The sequence below is a fragment of the Eschrichtius robustus genome, chromosome 1, assembly GCF_028021215.1.
Source record: "Eschrichtius robustus isolate mEscRob2 chromosome 1, mEscRob2.pri, whole genome shotgun sequence".
Classification (NCBI taxonomy): domain Eukaryota; kingdom Metazoa; phylum Chordata; class Mammalia; order Artiodactyla; family Eschrichtiidae; genus Eschrichtius; species Eschrichtius robustus.
The window spans coordinates 26,924,011-26,936,204 of record NC_090824.1 but is presented as its reverse complement, the minus strand read 5'-3'; the positions used below and the strand labels follow the sequence as shown (position 1 = coordinate 26,936,204).

General features: G+C 39.6%; 1 protein-coding gene across 11 annotated transcripts in view; it reads left to right on the top strand.

Annotated features, from left to right (window-relative positions):
* Nucleotides 1-12,194, top strand: part of TTLL5 (tubulin tyrosine ligase like 5) — a 302,536-nt gene that overhangs the window by 175,257 nt on the left and 115,085 nt on the right. The gene's annotated exons all lie outside the window — the stretch shown is intronic.

Here is a 12,194-nt window from a genome sequence, read left to right as displayed (position 1 = left end):
ATCTTTTTTAGAAAAATGCCTGTTCAGGTCCTTGGCCCATTTTTAAATCGAGTTTGGCTTTTTGTTGTGGAGTTTTAGGAGTTCTGTATGTATTTTGAATATATTTGGATTATCAGATGTATGATTTGAAAATATCTTCTCCCATTCTGTAGGTTGCATTTTTACTCTGTTGATAGTATCCTTTGATGCACAGAAGTTTTTAATTTTGATGAAGAACAATTTTTTAATTTTTTCTTTTGTTGCCTGTGGCTTTGGCATATATCCAAGAAATCATTGCCAAATCCAATGCTGTGAAGCTTTTTTGCCATTTGTTTTCATTGAAGAGTTTTATAGTTTTAGCTCTTACGTTTAGGTCTTTCAAACATGCTATCATTTTTGCAATATCCTATTGTTTACACAGGCCAGCTCCATTCAGTGTGGGAGGGGATTACCCAGGATATGAATACCAGGAGGTGGGGATCATTGGGGGCCATCTTGGAAGCTGGTTCCTACAATCATTCAGGTATATAGTTTTAAAAGTTAAGTAATTCTATAAAGTTTATAATGAAAATGGGAATCCCCTGCCCCTTCTTCTCCCACTGCTACCCAACCTTAATTTCCACACTCCAGAGATAACCACTTTCAACTTTTTTTTTTCAGCTGTTTCTTCTGTTACTTGCCTTCATATTTCTAAATCTTATGTTTATCTGCCATTTGGGGGCTTTTTATTTTATATATTATTTATTTATTAAATTCCTATCAGAAGGTGGAAGCTGAGCATTCTTGTGCTGCCTCCTCCTGCCCCCACCCCCAACCACACACGCACACTCTTCTCTTCCTCCCATCCCTGCAGTGAACACATAGTACAATTTGATCAGTGTTTACTGTTTTCATTATCATGACTGGGCCCTTGGAAACTTTTGGGCCTCTCAGAGTCATTTCTTCTTTCCTATTGATCCATTTCTCTGTCATTTTGTCTGACTTGGTACATGTTGTGAAGTTAAGAAATGTTCCAAGTGTCAAATTTCTTGCAGGTTAAGACAATTTACACAGGGCTATATGGGAGGGGAGGATATGTATATGTATATATATATATATATATTTTTTTTAAGTACATATTTTTTTTTAATTAATTAGTTTATTTATTTATTTTTGGCTGTGTTGGGTCTTTGCTTCTGTGTGAGGGCTTTCTCCAGTTGTGGCAAGTGGGGGCCACTCTTCATCGCTGTGTGCGGGCCTCTCACCATCGCGACCTCTCTTTGTTGCGGAGCACAGGCTCCAGACGCGCGGGCTCAGTAGTTGTGGCTCACGGGCCCAGTTGCTCCGCAGCATGTGGGATCTTCCCAGACCAGGGCTCGAACCCGTGTCCCCTGCATTGGCAGGCAGATTCTCAACCACTGCGCCACCAGGGAAGCCCTATGTATATATAGTAATATATATATACACACACATACATGTGTATATTATATATGCTCCTATTTTCTATTGACTGAAATATTTATGTTCATACTTTATAAAAACTGTGTATAAGTAATACACACATGTAGCCATGTCATAAAATAATCTAACAGAAACATATACAGATTATGAGGAGATTAAGTCCCCTCCTCAGAGGTAGCCACAGTTAAAAGGTTGATTTGTATATTTTTCTGTGACTTTTTTTCCTCCCTAATGTCACCATGTTTCTCTGGTTTGTTTATATAAGCTTATCTTTTTTTCTTTGGCCGGGCCACGCCGCGGGATCTTAGTTCCCTGCCCAGGGATCAAACCTATGCCCCCTGCAGTGGAAGCACAGCGTCTTAACCACTGGACTGCCAGGGAAGTCCCTATGTAAGCTTATCTGAATATTCTTAACCACTATGTAGTTTTCCAAAGGATGAATGTACCATAATTTATTTTGCCATTCTCCTATTAAAGAGCACTAAGTTGTATCCAATTTAGGCATCTGCAGTGAAAGCCTTGTACATATATCTTTGTACACATGTGCAAGTATTTCTATGGGATACATTCCAAGAAGTGGAATTCGTTGGATCAAATGATATATACACTTTGAATTTGTATAGATACTGTCAAATTGGCCTCAAAAGGGCTGTAAAAGGGCTGTACCACTACCCCCTCCAATCTGGAGCGTGCTCTTTCTTCACACACTTGCCAGCATCTATTCTACTAGACTATCACTTATTCCTTTCCTGCAAATTCTCTCCTGTTTTTTTACTGATGATGAAATTAGGCATAGACCTATCTTCAGATACATTATTTTAGAGATGCTTTGTTTTAGGCAAGAATGTAACGGAGATGGGGCCAAGAAGCAGGAAGGTAAAAGTAATTCTCAGTGGGCTCTTTCTTTTCTTACTATCAATTAAGACCAGGAAGAATCCCTACGTGTTAGCTTCTTTCCCCTACACTGCACTGCTGAAGTGCTTTTCTCTCCTGCTTTTGTTTTTGATTGATTTCATCCAGGAGGCTTACCCTTTCCCCTCCCTCAGTAATGAATAACCAGAAAAGTCACAGAACCCGGCAAATTGAGTGAAGGAAGCTTAAGGAAAATATTAAAAAGGAAGAAAAGTGTTTGATGTACTTTTAATATAAAATGTGGAAAAAGTAGAAGAAGGGCGGGGGTTGGGGAAAGAGGGCGGAGAGAGATTATTCACGGTAATGGGAACCAAATGTTGGCCGGGAAAGCTGCAGCATTCTCACACTCTTCCTGTAACGCCATGGCTTTTCAAAGTGATAATAATGGAGCACCAACAGCACAGGACACGCCTTAACCCTTCCATACCTGAACAGCCCCAACTCAGCTTTTCCGAGGCGGTGTCCGCTTTGAAGTCCTGGCACATGGACGATGTCTGTGTCCCGCTTGCCCTCAGGGCAAACAGAAGGAAGGTGGAAGCAAGTAGCAGAACAGTAAGGGAGCACTCGCTTGCTGGAACTCCTCACCGTCTGCTACATTTCTCTTTCTGTGTGTTAGGCTTTTCTGCTGGACAAGCAGCAGCCTGCTTGACAGTAGCTTGCCAGGTTTGGATGATGATATCTTCTCCCCTTGCTGCCCAGAGCTGATGAGAAAACCCCCATGGGATAGGCAGGCAGTCTCCCTCCATCAGTAATGATCCCACAGCATGAAAAGGCCTCCACGGAGACCGAAGTCCCCCCGGGTGCCCATGTGCAAGTACAGGCGCTCCTGTGGAGGCCCCGGCCTCTGTTTTCTTGGAAGTCCACGCCTGCCGCTGTGGAATTGAGATGTAAAGACTGTTTGCAGCCGAAGGGCACTCCCTGACCATATGACCTCCAGGTGGTCAAGGACAGGCACTTTCCCCTTGGCCTAGCCATTTATCTATGGAGGGCGAATGAAAAGGGGTGAAGGAATGAATGCAGTTCCTGCTCCAGCTGGCTTTTACTTCCATCTTGATTCAAATTTTGTTCAGGTGCCTTTAAAAGCCCATTGTGCCTGAGAAATAAACCTTATTTTTTAGGTCAAATATTCACCATTTCAGAGGTGAGGCAGTGGTAGCAGTAGGGCGGGCGGCACCGCAGGGCAGACAGGTGCTTGGCTCTGCAGGTAGCTGGGCGGCTCCGGACCTCTTCAGCAGCAGTTGTCTCAGCTGTAACACGAGACAACTGTTAGTCTCTGCCTCCTTGGCATGTTAAAGGTTTCAGGGAGTTAAGGCATGGAGAATATTTAGCACCCCACCTGCCACCTACTCTTCTCTTCTCTGTCCATTGGTACCCTCATATTACCTACAGCTAAAACTGAAACATCTTTTTCTCAAATGTTTTCCAGAATCATCCTTGGGACGATTTTATAGTTTTACGTTTTACATTTAAGTAAACATTTTGAATTAATTTTTATATGCAGTCTGCGGCTTAGGTTGAGGTTCATTTTTTTTGCCTGTGGATGTACAATTGCTCCAGCACCATTTGTTAACAAACAAATGGCTTTAAGCAGGTTATCCTTCCTCCACTGTATTGACTTCTCCAGCTTTGTCAAGTCAGTTGAGCATTTTAGTGTGGCTCTTGGACGATTTTGGTATTCCTAAAACAAAGGTCTATGGCAATAATAATTTGTTAGAGAATCTTTAGCGAGGAGTGTTTTAGGTTCTAGTTTTCTTCCTTGTACCTTTGGAATCATACAGATTTAGGTTCAAAAGTGGCTCTTTCACTTACTGTGAGTGAAGTTAAACCTAAGTCATTTAACCTAAGCCTCAGTTTTCTCATCTCTAAAATGGAATGGTTATAATACCTTTCTCAATGGGTTTCTCTGAGGACTAACCAAGGTAGGGCATATAAAGGGCTTAGCTTGATAGGCATTTGGAAAGCCCTCAAGCTAATGTTGGTGATGGTAGTGAGACTTAGCTATCTCTGTGCTTGGCCATCCTAAGCCACACTCACTCATGCCCCTTGCCTTCCCCAAACCTTAACTTTACTCTTCATTATAGTTCATCATGAGCACATGAGTGATTCCAGTTAAAGCTGCTGTGCTGGGCCTTACTTAGATGGCGGTTTTGATCAGTAACATTGGTGTTTCTGAATCTACGAGAGATCAGTCTTACAGCTGCAATTGCAGACCACCCCCATTGGGTTTCCTGTTGCTTCCTGCTCTTTCATATGCTCTTCCTTCTACCTGCAGAGTCCTTCCAGTTGTCAAAGTGCTGGTCATCTTTTGCGACCATTTCTACTTTGACGTCTTCCTTGATTTCCCCCGTAGGAAGCTGCTGCCCTCTCTTGTCTTCTAAAGCCAGTATCCTGTTCCCAGCACAGTGGCATACAGAGTATGGGGAGTAGCAGGAGTTCTTTTCTTCATTAAAAAAAAAAATACACGTTTTAAAAGTGCATAAATAAATAAAATATATCCAAATATGTTGACATGAACATTAAATGATAAAAGCAGGATAGTATAATCACAGTTTACTATATATTTTCATAGTCAGCATGCATTAATTTTTATATTGCTTAAAGTGCCCTACAATTTGCTATTAATTCGGAAACATTTCTCCCTTATTTTGAAATGATACGATTCTATCCTGCCATTTGTTAAAGAGAGGAACAAAAGGAAAGGAAGGAGAAAGGGACTAACATTCACTGAGTGCCCAGCTCATGCCAGATCCTATGCTTTGTATGATTTACCCTGTTTACTCCTGAAAACATGGCTGTAACATGGGTATTGTTACCCTCAAGTTCAGATAATGAAATAGCCTTAGAAATGTTAACATCTGAGTTCAGCTTTTTCTGATGTGAAAGTTCATGCTCTTTTCACGGCTTGAACTTCCCTACTTGTGGGAAGAGGAAAATCAGTACCAGTCTTTTCACAGTGGCATCCCAGGCTAGTCTAGACCCATTTATTAGTGATGATAACGTGCAAAGGAGAGGTGGAAATATTTCTGAAAATAAACTCTCACTGTTGGAAAGTAAGAACCAGTATTTCTGTGAACAAAAGTGAAGAAAAATGTCCCATCATTATGAACATGTACATTTTTTTACTTTTACGAGACACTAATGTCATGCTTTGTGTGTGGGCAGAAAACATCAATAAGACTGAAGCAGCTAACTCTAAATAATATGGCTTACATTTACAATTTGGATTAAATTTCTTCTTGCTTTGTATGCTGCCTCTTCTGGATATAACTTAATTTCTGTCACAGATTAGAACCAGCAGGTCAGGCGGATTAGGATGGCTGTTTTGATGGTGGGTAATTCCATACAAGGGAAATATCGTGACTCTAGGGGATAGAAGTTGTAGATTTTTTTGGTCCTCTTGGTTTCTTACAATGGCCTGATCATACAGGTGCTGGTCAACATGTCTTATAAATGTGATTTGTCATTTTAGCTGTGGCTTAACATATGTTCAACAGCTTTGGTATTTTAGAAGAGAACCATCGCTTCTTGGACTTTTGGCTACGATCAAATGTAGAAGGGAAGGAACCAGAGTATCATGAAAAGGATGTAAAGAAGAAGTGATAATGAAAGATGTCCCTTTTAGCCTCCAGGCTATTTATGGACTCAGTGTGTGGGGAATCTGGCCATAGACAGACACAGAAATGAATCATACATTTCTTCATCAGTGTAATCATATATTACACTTCATCAGCAAGTGTAATGTTTGGAATTTGAGCTCTAGGGGTAAAGAGTTTTGTTTGATTCATCCCTAAAATACAAGTTCTGTATTCCTATTTTTATTATATTCATACTACAAGTGATTAGCTTCTCCATACCAAGAGGACAAAGTTTACCATGTAGGAATATGGCCTGCCTGTTGATTTTTGAGAAATCCAGGTTACATCCCACTGAATCTCAAAAATAAGATGATATATAAGAAATAATAGGGGGCTTCCCTGGTCGCGCAGTGGTTAAGAATCCGCCTGCCAATGCAGGGGACACAGGTTCGAACCCCGGTCCGGGAAGATCCCACATGCTGCGGAGCAACTAAGCCCGTGTGCCACAACTACTAAGCCTTGTGTCACAACTGCTGAAGCCCATGTGCCTAGAGCCCATGCTCCGCAACAAGAGAAGCCACCACAGTGAGAAGCCTGAGCACCACAACGAAGAGTAGCCCCCGCTCACCTCAACTAGAGAAAGCCCACGTGCAGCAACGAAGACCCAAAGCAGCCAAAAATAAATTAATTACATAAATAAAATCTTTTTTAAATGCTAAAAAAAAAAAAAGAGAGAAAGAATAGTAACATGCTAATAGTAACATGCAGTGCTTATGATATGCCAGGCCCTAAATGCTTTATGTACCTTAACTCATTTAATAGCTAACTTTTACCTTGTGCCAGCAACTGTTCTCAAAGCTTCACGTGTATTAACTGATTTAGTGCTCCCAGCTCCTCTGTGACATAAGTACTGTTATCATCCCCATTTTACAGATGAAGAGACTAAGCTCAGAGCAATGAAGTGACTTGCCCAAAATGACCCATTGGTGAATGGCAGTCAGGATTCAAACTCAAACAAGTGGTAGCAGAATCCATGCTCTTAACCACTCTGCCGGTGATTCAGTGAGATGCATCAGAATCCCCTTGAATGGCTTGTTAAAATAAAGATTGCTGGGCCCAACCTCAGAGCTTCTGATTTCAGTAGGTCTGGGGTGAGGTTCAGTTATTTTCACTTTTAAAAAGTTCCCAGGTGATGCTGTGCTGTTGGTCCAGGTACCACACTTTGAGAACCACTGTCCTATGCTATGCTGCCTCTGCTGGGGCTGGAAAGGAATTAGTATTCAGTGCAAGCAGCTGAGGACCAGGATAATGAGTTTCAATGGTTTGATCTTATCAGAGGTGGGTGCCTGCATTTGGTGGCAGCTGTGACCTAGAACTGAACCCCTCTAGTAAAGCTTTTTTTTTTTTTAATTACAGGTAAAGCAGATAACTTTTGATGAAATGGGTGAAATCCAAAATGGAAATTATAAGACTTCAAAAGATTTTTTTTTTTTTTTTTTTTTTGCCATCACCCGCTTTCCCCCCTTGGTGACCATACGTTTTTGTTTTTTATTTTTGAATTTTATTTTATTTATTTTTTTATACAGCAGGTTCTTATTAGTCATCACTTTTATACACATCAGTGTATACATGTCAATCCCAATCTCCCAAATCATCACACCACCACCCCCACCCCCCCCGCCACTTTCTCCCCTTGGTGTCCATATGTTTGTTCTCTACATCTGTGTCTCACTTTCTGCCCTGCAAACCGGTTCATCTGTACCATTTTTCTAGATTCCACATATATGCCTTAATATACGATATTTGTTTTTCTCTCTCTGATTTAACTTCATTCGGTATGACAGTCTCTAGATCCATCCACGTCTCTACAAATGACCCAATTTCGTTCCTTTTTATGGCTGAGTAGTATTCCATTGTATATATGTACCACATCTTCTTTATCCATTCGTCTGTCGATGGGCAGTTAGGTTGCTTCCATGACCTGGCTATTGTAAATAGTCCTGCAATGAACATTGGGGTGCATGTGTCTTTTTGAATTATGGTTTTCTCTGGGTATATGCCCAGTAGTGGAATTGCTGGGTCATATGGTAATTCTATTTTTAGTTTTTTAAGGAACCTCCATACTGTTCTCCGTAGTGTCTATATCAGTTTACATTCCCACCAACAGTGCAGGAGGGTTCCCTTTTCTCCACACCGTCTCCAGCATTTCTCGTTTGTAGATTTTCTGATGATGCCCATTCTAACCAGTGTGAGGTGATACCTCATTGTAGTTTTGATTTGCATTTCTCTAATAATTAGTGACATTGAGCAGCTTTTCATGTGCCTCTTGGCCATCTGTATGTCTTCCTTGGAGAAATGTCTATTAAGGTCTTCTGCCCATTTTTGATTGGGGTGTTTGTTTTTTTAATATTGAGCTGCATGAGCTGTTTATACTTTTTGGAGATTAATCCTTTGTCCATTGATTCGTTTGCAAATATTTTCTCCCATTCTGAGGGTTGTCTTTTTGTCTTGTTTATAGTTTCCTTTGCTGTGCAAAAGCTTTTAAGTTTCATTAGGTCCCATTTCTTTATTTTTGTTTTTATTTTCATTACTCCAGGAGGTGGGTCAAAAAAGATCTTGCTGAGATTTATGTCAAAGAGTGTTCTTCCTGGGTTTTCCCCTTAGAGTTTCATAGTGTCCGGTCTTACATTTAGGTCTTTGATACATTTTGAGTTTATTTTTGTGTATGGTGTTAGGGAGCGTTCTAATTTCATTCTTTTACATGTAGCTGTCCAGTTTTCCCAGCACCACTTATTGAAGAGACTGTCTTTTCTCCATTGTATATCCTTGCCTCCTTTGTCATAGGTTAGTTGACCATAGGTGCGTAGGTTTATCTCTGGGCTTTCTATCTTGTTCCATTGATCTATATTTCTGTTTTTGTGCCAGTAGCATATTGTCTTGATTACTGTAGCTTTGTCGTATAGTCTGAAGTCAGGGAGTCTGATTCCTCCATCTCCGTTTTTTTCCCTCAAGATTGCTTTGGCTATTCGGGGTCTTTTGTGTCTCTGTACAAAATTTAAGATTTTTTGTTCAAGTTCTGTAAAAAGTGCCGTTGGTAATTTGATAGGGATTGCATTGAATCTGTAGCTTGCTGTGGGTAGTAGAGTCATTTTCACAATATTGATTTTTCCAATCCAAGAACATGGTATATCTCTCCATCTTTTTGTGTCATCTTTGATTTCTTTCATCAGTGTCTCATAGTTTTCTGAGTACAGGTCTTTTACCTCCTTAGGTAGGTTTATTCCTAGGTATTTTATTCTTTTTGTTGCGGTGGTGCATGGGATCATTTCCATAATTTCTCTTTCTGATCTTTTTGTTGTTAGTGTATAGGAATGCAAGAGATTTCTGTGCATTAATTTTGTATCATGCAACTTTACCAAATTCATTGATTAGCTGTAGTAGTTTTCTGGTTGCATCTTTAGGATTCTCTATGTATAGTATCATGTCATCTGCAAATAGTGACAGACACTTTTACTTCTTCTTTCCGATTTGTGTTCCTTTTATTTCTTTTTCTTCTCTGATTCCCGTGGCTAGGACTTCCAAAACTATGTTGAATAAGAGTGGCAAGAGTGGCCATCCTTGTCTTCTTCCTGACCTTAGAGGAAATGCTTTCAGTTTTTCACCATTGAAAATGATGTTTGCTGTGGGTTTGTCGTATATGGCCTTTATTATGTTGAGGTAGGTTCCCTCTATTCCCACTTTCTGCAGAGGTTTGATCATAAATGGGTGTTGAATTTTGTCAAAAGCTTTTTCTGCATCTATTGAGATGATCATATGGTTTTTATTATTCAATTTGTTAATATGGTGTATCACACTGATTGATTTGCATATATTGAAGAATCCTTGCATCCCCGGGATAAATCCCACTTGATCATGGTGTATGATCCTTTTAATGTGTTGTTGGATTCTGTTTGCTGGTATTTTGTTGAGGATTTTTGCATCTATATTCATCAGTGATATTGGTCTGCAGTTTTCTTTTTTTGTAGCATCTTTGTATGGTTTTGGTATCAGGGTGATGGTGGCCTCTTAGAATGAGTTTGGGAGTGTTCCTTCCTCTGCAATTTTTTGGAAGAGTTTGAGAAGGATGGGTGTTTTCTCTAAATGTTTGATAGAATTCACCTGTGAAGCCATCTGGTCCTGGACTTTTGTTTCTTGGAAGATTTTTAATCACAGTTTCAATTTCATTACTTGTGATTGTTCTGTTCATATTTTTTATTTCTTCCTGGTTCAGTCTTGGAAAGTTACACCTTTCTAAGAATTTGTCCATTTCTTCCAGGTTGTCCATTTTATTGGCATAGAGTTGCTTGTAGTAGTCTTTTATGATGCTTTTTATTTCTGTGGTGTCCGTTGTAACTTCTCCTTTTCGTTTCTGATTTTATTGATTTGAGTCCTCTCCCTTTTTTTCTTTTTTTTTTTTTAACGTCTTTATTGGAGTATACTTTCCCTCTTTTTCTTGATGAGTCTGGCTAAAGGTTTATCCATCTTGCTTATCGTCTCAGAAAACCAGCTTTTAGTTTTATTGGTCTTTGCTATTGTTTTCTTTGTTTCTATTTCATTTATTTCTGCTCTGATCTTTATGATTTCTTTCCTTCTACTGATTTTGGGTTTTGTTTGTTCTTCTTTCTCTAGTTCCTTTAGGTGTAAAGTTAGATTGTTTATTTGAGATTTTTCTTGTTTCTGAGGTAGAATTGTATTGCTATAAACTTCCCTCTTAGAACTGCTTTTGCTGCATCCCATAGGTTTTGTACGGTCGTGTTTTCATTGTCATTTGTCTCTAGGTATTTTTTGATTTCCTCTTTGATTTCTCCAGTGATCTCTTGGTTATTTAGTAACATATTGTTTAGCCTCCCTGTTTTTGTGTTTTTTACGTGTTTTTCCCTGTAATTGATTTCTAATCTCATAGCGTTGTGGTCGGGAAAGTTGCTTGATATGATTTCAGTTTTCTTAAATTTACCAAGGCTTGATTTGTGACCCAAGATGTGATCTCTCCTGGAGAATGTTCATGTGCACTGGAGAAGGAAGTGTAATCTGCTGTTTTTGGATGGAATGTCCTGTAAATATCAATTAAATCTATCTGGTCTATTGTGTCATTTAAAGCTTGTGTTTCCTTATTAATTTTCTGTCTGGATGAATCTGCCCATTGGTGTCAATGAGGTGTTAAAGTCCCCCAATATTATTTTGTTACTGTCGATTTCCTCTTTTATAGCTGTTAGCAGTTGCCTTGTGTATTGAGGTGCTCCTGTGTTGGGTGCATATATATTTATAATTGTTATATCTTCTTCTTGGATTGATCCCTTGATCATTATGTAGTATCCTTCCTTGTCTCTTGTAACATTCTTTACTTTAAAGTCTGTTTTATCTGATACGAGTATTGCTACTCCAGCTTTCTTTTGATTTCCATTTGCATGGAATATCTTTTTCCATCCCCTCACTTTCACTCTGTATGTCACCCTAGGTCTGAAGTGGGTGTCTTGTAGACAGCATGTATATGGGTCTTGTTTTGTATCCATTCAGTGAATCTGTGTATTTTGGTTGGAACATTTAATCCATTCACATTTAAGGTAATTATTGATATGTTTGTTCCTGTTACCTTTTTCTTAATTGTTTTGGGTTTGTTTTTGTAGGTCCTTTTCTTCTCTTGTGTGTCCCACTTAGAGAAGTTCCTTTAGCATTTGTTGTAGAGCTGGTTTGGTGGTGCTGAATACTCTTAGGTTTTGCTTGTCTGTGAAGCTTTTGATTTCTCCATCGGAGCTGAATGAGATCCTTTCCGGGTAGAGTAATCTTGGTTGTAGGTTCTTCTCTTTCGTCACTTTAAATATATCGTGCCACTCCCTTCTGGCTTGTAGAATTTCTGCTGAGAAATCAGCTGTTAACCTGATGGGAGTTCCCTTGTATGTTATTTGTCATTTTTCTCTTGTTGCTTTTAATAATTTTTCTGTGTCTTTGAGAAAACAATTTGCTTACTGTGTGTCTCGCGTGTTGCTCCTTGGGTTTATCCTGCCTGGGACTCTCTGCACTTCCTGGACTTGGGTGGCTATTTCCTTTCCCATGTTAGGGAAGTTTTCGACTGTAATCTCTTCAAATATTTTCTCAGGTCCTTCCTCTCTCTCTTCCTCTTCTGGGACCCCTATAATGCTAATGTTGGTGCGTTTAATGTTGTCCCAGAGGTCTCTTAGACTGTCTTCATTTCTTTTCATTCTTTTTACTTTATTCTGTTCCACGGCAGTGAATTCCACCATTCTGTCTTCC